A 14,514-nucleotide genomic window follows, 5' to 3' on the forward strand; every position below is an offset into this window, starting at 1 on the left:
ATCATATCGTACTGTAACCGCTACCTTCCTCCAGGCCACTTCACAAAGAAACAAAAGAAAAACATCTAAACTGAGACTTGAGTGTGTACAGCTACCATCCCAGACCTATCGTCGGGCTCACTTGAAATCTGTACACCCTAACCCTAATCATTATGTACATGATGCCTTCCAAATTCTATCGTCGGGCGTGACCTAGGACGTCTCATCATCAGTGACTCCAAGAATAACATCTGACGTCCTAATCCTATCGTCGGGCGTCAAAGTGGGTCGTACTACGTCTCCCTTAACATATCAGGCGAAATGCAATTCTCAAACAACTCTGATATTTAACACTAGATTTGGTCAGACAAATACCACATGACGGAACCAACGTCTCTATTATCAAAAGAATGCAAGTCGAAATACAGTAAGTGCCTACCTCTCGAAAAATACAGTAAGTGTCTACCTCATTATAATATGTAAACTCAAAAATAAATAGACGTGACGAACGGTTCTCCACCTCGAACACAATCTCAGCCTGTGCACTGACGTGTTAGGGAAGCAAATGAAAATTCCCAACACACGTGTACCCTTTTAGTGGATGCCTTCAAAATAATAATCATCACCATCGCATTCGAAATTCTCAGATCGCCTATCATCAATTCCAACCATCTTATCCATGACCTCTCCAGTGAACAAATTAAATATAACCCAACCGTGTGTCCAAAGTGCTCTTTGATCCTGGAGATCGTTCATTCCCTTATCATCCATGCGGGCTTTACATAACATAGATCACTGGATGTGTACTACCCAGCCTTTAACACTTTACAAGAGTCGTTTTCACTTGGAATCTTTCTATAAATTTCACAATGCTTCACATCATAGTCATCTCAAATTCGGATTGATTGCGGAAAACAATACAGCCTGCCTCACACAGCCTGTTCCTAAATACTTCCTCTACAAAAATACAGCTTGTCTCAACACTCTTTCTCCTCGCTTTATTCCAGCGGTATTACTTCCATCTATCTCGTCTCCACATACATATCAATTCATCGCTCTCAATTCCTTTTCCTTCAAGATCCTTTTACATACATCGATCCCCTGGTGAAAACGACAACCATTATTAAACACATCTCTTACTTTACTATTATTAAGACTTTCGGACCTCAAGAATCCAAGAGCACACATCGACCTTTCGCAATTCAAGTATACACGATGTCTCAAAATTTCCTTCCCATTAACGACTGTGACTCTAACAAATTTTATTGACATTATCTAAATATGCTTATGATCCTTGTAAAAATAACTGGTTAAATGTAATTTAACAGAGAGGAATTTCCTTATCCCGCGGTAAACATTATTATTATTATTATTATTATTATTATTATTATTATTATTATTATTATTATTATTGACCAACATTTCTGAATGCAACTGACACCTGAAATTACAATATTCGCCACGACAAATTTACACTTATAACGTTCACAAATCCGCACTTTGAATGATATCTCATCTCAACACAAAATTTTAAGCGTCGCATTTACCGTTCTTGACATGAACTTTACACACTGAAATTTTCACACGCTGACCAAAATTTGCAACGCCTTTCGCCTGATAATTACGAATATCACCCGACAATCATCTGGAAAATTTGTTTAGGACAGACAGTAACTAACTAACTAACTACAACATAATATAAAATAGACAGACCTGCACATTGGTGACATTCTCAGCATTCTGATTACATCATCACCAGCAACCTCGTACTTAGCCACTCATTTTCACAGATAACATTTTCATTTTCAAAAACTCACTCGTCCAAACACTACCCTTCACACACACGAGATTAAAATTACCATATAAATAATGCACTTTCTCTGTAACTTGCACCACGAACTTCCCTCGTTCTGCAGTCGACTATAACTGTCTGATGCGTTTCCCAGAGTGGTTTCTCTCCCCGTTGTTTCAATAAGAACAGGTGTTCGGCCGATAAGGGAGTAGAACTATTTTGAATCGCTTCCCCCAGACCTTCTTCACTTACAAGAGTACACGAAATGATAAAAATAAAATCTGCTGTGTATTTTTCAACCAGCCTACACCTTCCCAGTTCGTCTGCAAACGTTCAGAACTTCTCCAATCACTTTTCTTCTTAACTAAGTATATGGACCTTAGCCACGAACATGTATTGAATTATTGTCGGTCAATCTGGCGCGAATTTCTAATGACGACGGGCACAAGCTCCCGCGGCTTCAAGTTCCAGATCGACACTGAAAAATCTACGGTGGGGGGTTTCTTTTATAATTTCCGGAAGGACGCTATCCCCTCTATGAGGCTTGGTTGTGAAATCTGCCAAATTTGTTTCTAATAGACCAATTTTGATAAGACTTGTCCCAGAACTCCGGACAGACTTGCACTTATGTTCGATGTTAATTTTATAATTTTTCTACACTCACAACACGGGAAATAAATTGTTTCTGCCCGTGCGTTTCGCGCGTTTTCTTCCTTCCATAACCTTGGCACGTGTAGCTAGTTCGCTGGTCTCACGCTACCATGTACTTGGGCTTAACTGCACTTAAAATTTTCCCTGGTGTCTCTACCTTCACAGAGGGTGTGTGAATAATTTTGCTTATTTCTTTCATTATTTACTATATTATCAAAATCCCTCATTCTGCAGAATTCCATGGATTAAAAGAATTGTCGGGCACTCGAGCTCCACCGAGGTGTCCCGGCAATCCACGAGCTCGCCGGGAAGGAAGAACCTCCCCACGCAACATCGGGCTCTTGGGAGCGCAAAAATGGCTGCCCTCAAACATACAGTAGTTCCTGAATGCCAAATAAATATTTGAGAGAAAAAAAAATTTTCTCACCGTAGAATTATGGGTTCATAACCCACCTACAACGACGAAATGTTTACCCAGAAAGGGGAAATATTTAAACAGATATATTCCTTCAAATTTCTGAATTGTACATGGGAATTTTGATACAAATGAACCATGATTCTACGTAAAATTTCCCAGCCGATCTCACTCTTGACGTAGGGCTCTGTTACTTTCACGTATTTCCCTGTTTTCTTCTTCCAACAATAGGATTGCGTTACAGATGTCATCAACAAAGTCTTCTCTTAAGAATGAACATTGTAAACATTCAGCGTCTTCCTCTTCTTTACTCCCACTGCTTGCCTGTCCTTGGAGTGGTGCCTCGACCTGTCTTCCTCTCGACGTGACGATCATATTTACGGGTTGTACTTCTTCTTCTTCTCCTTCGGTGACCATTTCCCCAGCTGGTAAGGCTGCGTCATCCTGTAGTGGAACTCTTTCTTCTGCTCTATGATCAATCTGTAAATTTCTTGTTGGGTTGCGGTCATCATTTAATTGGGAGTTGCTCGGAGTCTGTTTCTTGTTGTTATTGAAGTTACGTGTGTCATTTGGTGGTCTCTGCTTCAGAATCTGGGGTGAAAGACTCTGAACCTTTTCCTACTGGGAATTTGAAGTTGTTTTTCTTCTATCAAGAGTCGACATTGACTCTTGCTCGAAATTCGGCGCAAACGGGTTCAGACCGGAGTTTCGTTGGTCTTGCCTATGTGCCTTCTGGAATTCCAAACTTTCAGCCCCGAAACAATCGGTGTTGACGTCCTGGCGCTGTATAGCCCCCTGCCATTTTTTCCTTTCGTGGTCCTTCCTTAACCCGTCGGTGTACTGAACACGTTCACGGTACCGTTCATCCTCATCACGGCGGAAGTTCTGGGTTCGATTATTTCCCCAGTCCCTGCGGTTATTAAGTCCATTCCTGAAATTCCTCTGGTTTTCTCTGTCCCCATCGTATCGCCTCCAGTAAGGGTTCCTCCTTTGTGGATAATTCCAATTACCCCTACGCCTTTTCCAATCCTCATTTCGTGGATGCGAGGGTTCCCATTTATTGCGAAACTCACGCCTCCGCTCAGTCGACTGTGGTTTCCCCTGCTCAGGTGCCTCTGGACTTCCCTCTGGAACCTGGCTAACAGTGTTTACATGTTGCTCGTGCGATCGTCCCCCTCTGGGTGCTATTTGATTATGGGTATGATCCAATTGTCTAAGGATCATTTCTGCCTGCATGGGGGTCTCTACCTTTGATGCAATGAGCATCCTTTGTACTTCGGGAGGTAGCTGATTTTGGATGGCCTGCACCAACTCTTGCTCCGAGGGCGGCGCCTCAAGTTCTCTGAACTTTACCATTTGTGCAATAAAGTATTCACTGAACTTTGTAGGGCCTATTGCAGTATACCTACGTGAGTATAGCTCTAATCTAAGACTCTGCTGAATTTCCGTACTCCAAAATTTATTGAGAAACGCCCTCTGGAATTCATCAAAGGTATCAAAGTGGTATCGGAAGCCTTTAAACCATAAAAGTGGTGCCCCCTCTAAATATCTTTCAGCTACCCTCAACTGACGTTCCTCAGGAATCTTGGCGTCCCGGATGTACTCCCTGAGATCCTTAAGAAATCTCTTCGGCGTGGTATGTGGACCTCCATTAAATTTCTTAGGCTGGTCCTCATGTAACTTGATCATGTTAATAACGTTGGTGACCCCTGAGCTTTGAGATCGACTGGTATCTACATTCGAGCTCTGACCGTTATTATTCACATGATTGATATTTGGCAATTGACCACTGAGGTCAGAGTTAACAGCTGTCGAGGTTTGACTTAATACTTTGTCCACCTTGGACTGCATATCTACCACGCTGCTAATCCAACTGCTCACTTCGCTCTTAATGAACCCAACTTTCTTGTCTGTCTCTTCCTGGGCTGACGTGATTTCCCTTAAGTCCTGTTCTATACTAATTTGCCTGTCGTTGAATTCCCTGGTATGTTCATTTTTCATTTCAACTAACTCCTCTTGAATTTCTTTAATTAAAATTTCGGAGTCCTCATTAGCCGCTTGGAGTTTACTAATTGCTTCCTCATTAACTTGCAACAATTTCTTCTCCATGGTTTCGGTTTTTGACAATACCTGACTCTCCAATTCCACACTAATTTTATCTACCTTATTGTTCAGTGACTGAATGTCCGCAGATAATATTTGACGTTGTTCCTCTATTATGGTTAGCGTTTTCCCCTTTTCCTTATCACTGGAGATCCGCATCTCTACGACCTGTTGTGTAATGTCGTCCTTAAATTCAACCTGGCTGTCGATCAGCTGCTTATGCGCCGCCTGGCTTTCCAGTAAATGCTTGTCAAGTTCCTTTCTCATCTCATCCTGACTATCGCATAACCTACTGTACATGTCGTGGCTTTCGTCAAAACGCTTGTCCATATCGGTTTTTAAACTGTCATGGATTTTGGAAAACTGTTTGTCGAAATCGTTCTTTAAACTGACCTGCACTTCCGCAAATTGTTTGTCAATTTCATCCCTAATTTCCACTCGGCTATCATCAAAACGCTGGTTGAGTTTACCTATCTCGCCCCTAACTTCCTCTTTAAGTTCGGTGCACATAGTGTGTGTCTCCTGAACTACGTTCTTCAATCCAGCCTTCAACTCATCACTAGACTCTTTACACCTAGCCTGGGTATCCTCAATACTACTCTGTAACTCCTCAATTTTACTATCCAAACTTTCATTATGAGCCTTCATGTCCTCTCTCAAATTCTCACTCTGGACTTTCGTGTCCTCCCTCAAACTCTCATTATGAACTTTCATGTCCTCTCTAAACTTACTATCCAAACTATCTATCTTACTATCCAACTTCTCATTTGTCTTAATATTTAACATCTCATTATGAACTTTCATGTCCTCCATCATCTGCTTTAGCAGATCCACGGTCACCTGACCTTCCATCTCACAATACCACAAAGAATACAATAATGAGTACGCTGGCTGTTGATGCAACCAGAATACTCCAAACTACTAAGGAAAGAATTCACTATCTACTGCGTTTTCACATACAAACGCTATTATACTTTAATACCGAAACTGACAACATTCCAACAGTTGTCTTATAAAATTTTGTTTACATGGCTGGTATCACAAAATTGTTTAATAAAAAAGTAAATTCTGAAGTTAATAAGTTACTCTGGATAAATATCCCAAATAGTTTCGCTTCCGTAAATTAAGTAAATAACGAACATGTTAACGCATAAACTTTGAATGTAATTCAGCGTTACCACTTCCAAAATTTATATTGGCAACATGACATAAGCTTCAATACAGCTTTAAATACTGGTTTCCTAAAATGCATTGTGACTGTTATTATTATTTTTATTTACCAAGTAGTTACGCTCCTCATTAAACGTGTTAATATCTAGCACTCTCATTGGGCATAATTCGTTTAACTGTGGCTCAGCCATAATTTTCACCCGCTTGTATTATTTATAATGTGGCTTAAGCCTCAACATTATTTTATATTTTTCTAACATTTATTTTCAATAAATAATTTCATTATCGTTATCGTGGCATCGTATCGTTATCGTGACTTTGGGCTCCTCATCGTTATCGTGACATTAAGGCCCCACAGTTGATGCGTCACTTCTACTGAGGCCCAACGTGTACTATTATTCTACAATTGGTCATCATTTTACTGATGTCAACCAACATGACTCGTAGTTCTTCCTTTAATGCACACAAGCCCTCTCTGTTAAGTGACTTAAGCCACCACGTTGGTGTTATTTCTTACTGTCCTCCAACGTGGACTATTATCATCCTCCTTATCGTGACTTAAGCCCCACAGTTGGTGCGACACTTCTTACTGAACCCTTGAACTTACCATTCCATCGTTGGTCGGCCACGGCTGCTACAGTAGAACAATTTAGAACTCTTAAATCTTGGGTCGTTGCGGGAATAAATTCGGTCACGATCTTAACCAAACGATGGGGTTCAGAAGAGAGCCTAACTACTTGAAATGAGGAGCAAAAATGTGCTTACTAACTTTTATTAAACTGAAAGAGCACGATAACATCATTAATTTAATATGCATTCTTGCCACAAAAATATAAAAAAAATTTAATTATTGATTTTGAAAAATTCCAAACACAGTCACATTACATAACGTCACTTCGTTTCTTCCAATGTCGAAGAGTTGCTTCGGAGAAGCTAATATGTTAGTGGACAGCGAAACTGAAAAACTGAAAAAGGGAAGACCGAAAAACCGGGCACCTATTATTCCAAACGAGAACTGAGAGTTAATCCACACGATCCGTGGAAAATCTGACTTTCAACAAGTAGAACGCCTGATTTTCTCTTAATTAAGGTTATCCACCAGTCAAATACCCTTCACGGATACGGAACATCCGCCGAATGGACCCTTAATCGAACCAAACTGACTATCAGTTGCTTTGGATAGGTTGCGAAATATTATGGGAAAGCATGGTGTTCACTACAAGTTAATGGCATCATTCACAGTTGAAATAAAATTCCACCATGTATTTGTCATTCATGACACCCTTAAGTGATAAGGTAATCCCGATGCTAAACGTGCATCACCCCAAACAGCTGTTCGGAAGGAACCAACAACAACATGATCCGGGAGGATCTTACGTTAAGTCGTTCTAAAGGAACAAAACTGCGAAATGCAGGAAACACTTACTAATCATGCATTTAGAAGAAATGCCAAACACTGAAGTTAATCAAAAAGTGAAAAGTCACTTGAAAATATCATTATTGAACCGATTTTCAGGTTAGAAATGGGTTTATTATGCTTAATAAATTTACCAGTCCACGCTAAAATTTACTACAATTTTAAGGAATTCTTTCCCTTGAAAAACAATGCTACCAGTACAGATCTCTCTATTTACTGTCTGTCCCAACACACTACTGGTAAAGTGATTACTTACTTACTCTAACCATGAATAAGAATGAAAATACGACAAGATGAAAATAATATAAATTACTGGCTGACGAATCGAAACCGCATTCGCAACTCAAGTCTCATTCTAAAACACTGAGTGTCAATATGCACACTATCAACGAAAACGGACGTCAAGACGAGGAAACAATAAAGTCCGTAAAAATAAATTAACATCTCGAAGTCATACAGCTTAACACGCACGAAGAAACACAGTAAAAATATTTAATCTAGATCGGGTCGATGTCCCACACTTGGACAGCCCTCAACTCGTCTGATAGCATTCCCGTTATCTCAATGAGAGCTTCGCATAGACCCTCTACAACAAATCATATCGTACTGTAACCGCTACCTTCCTCCAGGCCACTTCACAAAGAAACAAAAGAAAAACATCTAAACTGAGACTTGAGTGTGTACAGCTACCATCCCAGACCTATCGTCGGGCTCACTTGAAATCTGTACACCCTAACCCTAATCATTATGTACATGATGCCTTCCAAATTCTATCGTCGGGCGTGACCTAGGACGTCTCATCATCAGTGACTCCAAGAATAACATCTGACGTCCTAATCCTATCGTCGGGCGTCAAAGTGGGTCGTACTACGTCTCCCTTAACATATCAGGCGAAATGCAATTCTCAAACAACTCTGATATTTAACACTAGATTTGGTCAGACAAATACCACATGACGGAACCAACGTCTCTATTATCAAAAGAATGCAAGTCGAAATACAGTAAGTGCCTACCTCTCGAAAAATACAGTAAGTGTCTACCTCATTATAATATGTAAACTCAAAAATAAATAGACGTGACGAACGGTTCTCCACCTCGAACACAATCTCAGCCTGTGCACTGACGTGTTAGGGAAGCAAATGAAAATTCCCAACACACGTGTACCCTTTTAGTGGATGCCTTCAAAATAATAATCATCACCATCGCATTCGAAATTCTCAGATCGCCTATCATCAATTCCAACCATCTTATCCATGACCTCTCCAGTGAACAAATTAAATATAACCCAACCGTGTGTCCAAAGTGCTCTTTGATCCTGGAGATCGTTCATTCCCTTATCATCCATGCGGGCTTTACATAACATAGATCACTGGATGTGTACTACCCAGCCTTTAACACTTTACAAGAGTCGTTTTCACTTGGAATCTTTCTATAAATTTCACAATGCTTCACATCATAGTCATCTCAAATTCGGATTGATTGCGGAAAACAATACAGCCTGCCTCACACAGCCTGTTCCTAAATACTTCCTCTACAAAAATACAGCTTGTCTCAACACTCTTTCTCCTCGCTTTATTCCAGCGGTATTACTTCCATCTATCTCGTCTCCACATACATATCAATTCATCGCTCTCAATTCCTTTTCCTTCAAGATCCTTTTACATACATCGATATCCTGGTGAAAACGACAACCATTATTAAACACATCTCTTACTTTACTATTATTAAGACTTTCGGACCTCAAGAATCCAAGAGCACACATCGACCTTTCGCAATTCAAGTATACACGATGTCTCAAAATTTCCTTCCCATTAACGACTGTGACTCTAACAAATTTTATTGACATTATCTAAATATGCTTACGATCCTTGTAAAAATAACTGGTTAAATGTAATTTAACAGAGAGGAATTTCCTTATCCCGCGGTAAACATTATTATTATTATTATTATTATTATTATTATTATTATTATTATTATTATTATTATTATTATTATTATTATTATTATTATTATTATTATTATTATTATTATTATTATTGACCAACATTTCTGAATGCAACTGACACCTGAAATTACAATATTCGCCACGACAAATTTACACTTATAACGTTCACAAATCCGCACTTTGAATGATATCTCATCTCAACACAAAATTTTTAGCGTCGCATTTACCGTTCTTGACATGAACTTTACACACTGAAATTTTCACACGCTGACCAAAATTTGCAACGCCTTTCGCCTGATAATTACGAATATCACCCGACAATCATCTGGAAAATTTGTTTAGGACAGACAGTAACTAACTAACTAACTACAACATAATATAAAATAGACAGACCTGCACATTGGTGACATTCTCAGCATTCTGATTACATCATCACCAGCAACCTCGTACTTAGCCACTCATTTTCACAGATAACATTTTCATTTTCAAAAACTCACTCATCCAAACACTACCCTTCACACACACGAGATTAAAATTACCATATAAATAATGCACTTTCTCTGTAACTTGCACCACGAACTTCCCTCGTTCTGCAGTCGACTATAACTGTCTGATGCGTTTCCCAGAGTGGTTTCTCTCCCCGTTGTTTCAATAAGAACAGGTGTTCGGCCGATAAGGGAGTAGAACTATTTTGAATCGCTTCCCCCAGACCTTCTTCACTTACAAGAGTACACGAAATGATAAAAATAAAATCTGCTGTGTATTTTTCAACCAGCCTACACCTTCCCAGTTCGTCTGCAAACGTTCAGAACTTCTCCAATCACTTTTCTTCTTAACTAAGTATATGGACCTTAGCCACGAACATGTATTGAATTATTGTCGGTCAATCTGGCGCGAATTTCTAATGACGACGGGCACAAGCTCCCGCGGCTTCAAGTTCCAGATCGACACTGAAAAATCTACGGTGGGGGGTTTCTTTTATAATTTCCGGAAGGACGCTATCCCCTCTATGAGGCTTGGTTGTGAAATCTGCCAAATTTGTTTCTAATAGACCAATTTTGATAAGACTTGTCCCAGAACTCCGGACAGACTTGCACTTATGTTCGATGTTAATTTTATAATTTTTCTACACTCACAACACGGGAAATAAATTGTTTCTGCCCGTGCGTTTCGCGCGTTTTCTTCCTTCCATAACCTTGGCACGTGTAGCTAGTTCGCTGGTCTCACGCTACCATGTACTTGGGCTTAACTGCACTTAAAATTTTCCCTGGTGTCTCTACCTTCACAGAGGGTGTGTGAATAATTTTGCTTATTTCTTTCATTATTTACTATATTATCAAAATCCCTCATTCTGCAGAATTCCATGGATTAAAAGAATTGTCGGGCACTCGAGCTCCACCGAGGTGTCCCGGCAATCCACGAGCTCGCCGGGAAGGAAGAACCTCCCCACGCAACATCGGGCTCTTGGGAGCGCAAAAATGGCTGCCCTCAAACATACAGTAGTTCCTGAATGCCAAATAAATATTTGAGAGAAAAAAAAATTTTCTCACCGTAGAATTATGGGTTCAATACATCATATCGGCTAACGGATTGTACTACAAAACGCATCATTTAGCGGTCTAAATGGCTGGTCTTAAGATATTTTCTCCTGTCTCATCTATTTATGGGTGAAATTGAGTTAGAAACGTTGAATAGGGTGAAATATGGGTAAGGTTTTTCTCACAGTGCATTACTTTTGCGTACTAATATGACAGCTAAAAACAAAGAATTTGGCTCACGTATGGATACTGGGTGGGCGATGCTCGTGTAGGAATAGATGATTTTAACTTTCGTATAAGTGATTCGAATTACAAATTAAACGTGTACAAAGAGAAAAATGTACGTATAATCGAGAAATAGAGACAAATCTAACGTATAAGGAATAGAGATATGATGAAACGTCATAGGACCAAAGTTGTAGATCACCCCAAATCGAACTGAAATTGTGCCACCCGTTTTTTGATACGACTTACGGTTTAGCTGCGAAATACCTCGAAACGAAGGTCTGCATCGTCATTAACATTGCCTCAATATTCTGATAATTTTCGGGGGTAAAAAAATTAAATATTTTAATTACAGTTTCGATTACAGTTTAGGATATATTACTTCGCCAAATTTCTGGCATATTGTGCCTCAATCTTGATTTGGCGGGGTTAGAGGGGGGAGGGGTTAAAATGAGGACTATCAGGAAACTATAGCTAACACATATGCAGATTGTCATTATTACACTGGAAGCAGATAGCTGTACGAAAATTTAGCCAAAAAGGTCAATGTACAGACACACGGTCGTTACGAATTTATTTATATCGATAAGGAATCTGCAGTACGTAAAATACATTTTGGGCTATGTCCGCTGGACTCAATCTGCATAACAAACCGTTCATGACATCCCTATTATTAACATTCCTACCGAAAAAATGTACATGAGAAAAAAAAAATTGAAAAGGATTTCCATCAAGGTTGGTCGAGTTCCAGTTAGAATGGTCTTGTATATATTCCTGGGAGAGTAAAATCACTGTTTCTGTTTTCTATAAATCCCCAGTCCATTCCGGGAATTTGACAGGGTTGTATTTGCCGGGCTGAGTGGCTCAGACGGTTGAAGTGCTGGCTTTCTGACCCCAACTTAGCAGGTTCGGTCCTGGCTCAGTCCGGTGGAATTTGAAGGTGTTCAGATACGTCAGCCTCTTGTCGGTAGATTTACTGGCACTTAAAAGAACTCCCGCGGGACTAAATTCCCGCACCTCGACGTCTTCGAAAACCGTAAAAGAGAAGTTAGTGAGACGTAAAGCTAATAACATTATTGTTATTACAAACTTACATTTCGACAGGTGGGTGTCAAATATGAAGTTTGGTTGGAATATCTCCAGTAGTTTTCAAGTTATAAGAAATACGCTTTAGACGCACCCGCTCTTAGGTCCGGTGGGAATTGTACCGAAAAGCGGTCCGTTAATATCTCCCTTATTAATCTTCGTATCGAAATGATGCACATGAGAAAAAAGGTTCGGAAATTGATATCCACTAAGGCAGGCAGATCTTTATTAAGTTTGGTTGTATATATTCTGTGCAACTGCAAAATCACGGTTTCGGTTTCGTATAAACCCCCAGTCAGTTCAGGGATTTAGAAATAATATTGGCCCTCAAAACCTACCTAAGGACAGGTGAATTCTAAACCTGAAATTTGGTAGAAATATATCTAGTAGTTTCTGAGTTGATCCGCCTCTGTGGTGTAGTGGTTAGTGTGAACAGCTGCCACCCCCGGCGGCCCGAGTTCGACTCCCGGCTCTGCCACGAAATTCGAAAAGTGGTACGAGGGCTGGAACGGGGTCCACTCAGCCTCGGGAGGTCAACTGAGTAGAGGTGGGTTCGATTCCCACATCAGCCATCCTGGAAGTGTTTTTTCGTGGTTTCCCACTTCTCCTCCAGGCTAATGCAAGAATGGTACCTAAAGGTCATGGGCGCTTCCTTCTCTCTTCCTTGTCTATCCCTTCCAATCTTCCCATCCCTCCGCAAGGAACATGTTCAGTATAGAAGATGAGGTCGCCTGGGTGAGGTACTGGTCATCCTTCCCAGTTGTACCCCCTGACTCAGAGTCTGAAGCTGCAGGAACAGCCCTTGAAGCAGTAGAGGTGGGATCCCTCGCTGAGTCCGAGGGAAAAATCGACCCTGGAGGGGAAACAGATAATGAAGAAGAAGAAGTTCTTGTGTTATAGACAAACGGAAAAACAAGCAGACAAACAGACAAATAGGCACCAAACTTAAAACCTATGGAGATGGTCATTATTACACCTGAAACGGATAACTGTATGGAAATTTCACCATAATAGTCAATATACAAACGCACAGTCGTTACGATTTTATTTATATAGATAGATAATCTCACTGCTGTAAGAATACTGAAGCTGACGTTGCCATGGTTACAACAGTTCATTTCTTTATCCGATTTCTAGAGCAGGGGTAGTGTGGTGCCAATATCTCCACAACGGTTGAGGAGAACCATCTTCACTGTAAATTAGAAACCACGGAGGCTACTGCCAGAAATGTAAATGAGGTTAAGAAAGTATACGCACTTCACCTCCATTGCGGGTGTGCTTAAAAACGAGCTGTACCATCTCGGCGCGAGTACACGAACTGCGACCAGCCGTGGCCTTTATTAAGGTACAGCCCCGGCATATGCCCGGTGTGAAAGTGGAAAAGCACGGAAAACCATATTCAGGGCTGCCGACAGTGGGGCTCGAACCCACTGTCTCCCGGATGCATAACTCACAGCTGCGCGCCCCTAACCACGCGACCAACTCGCCCGGTATTATTATTATTATTATTATTATTAGTAGTAGTAGTAGTAGTAGTAGTAGTAGTCGTACATATTTCATCATTATCATCTGTTTACCCTCCAGGTTCGGCTTTTCCCTCGGACTCAGCGAGGGATCCCAACTCTACCGCCTCAAGGGCAGTGTCCTGGAGCTTCAGACTCTTGGTCGGGGGATACAACTGGGGAGAATGACCAGTACCTCGCCCAGGCGGCCTCACCTGCTATGCTGAACAGGGGCCTTGTGGAGGGATGGGAAGATTGGAAGGGATAGGCAAGGAAGAGGGAAGGAAACGTCCGTGGCCTTAAGTTAGGTACCATCCCGGCATTCGCCTGGAGGAGAAGTGGGAAACCACGGAAAACCACTTCCAGGATGGCTGAGGTGGGAATCGAACCCACCTCTACTCAGTTGACCTCCCGAGGCTGAGTGGACCCCGTTCTAGCCCTCGTACCACTTTTCAAATTTCGAGGCAGAGCCGGGAATCGAACCCGGGCCTCCGGGGGTGGCAGTTAATCACACTAACCACTACACCACAGAGGCGGACTGAGTTAAAAATAATAATAGATGAAATGAAGTGAAATGAAATGAAATGAAATGGCGTATGGTTCTTAGTGCCCTGTCGGGAATCGAACTCGGGACCTATCTGACCACAGGCCATCATGCTGATAAGTTAGCCATGGAGCCGTACAGAATAAT

The sequence above is a fragment of the Anabrus simplex genome, chromosome 1, assembly GCF_040414725.1.
Source record: "Anabrus simplex isolate iqAnaSimp1 chromosome 1, ASM4041472v1, whole genome shotgun sequence".
NCBI classification, from domain to species: Eukaryota; Metazoa; Arthropoda; class Insecta; order Orthoptera; family Tettigoniidae; genus Anabrus; species Anabrus simplex.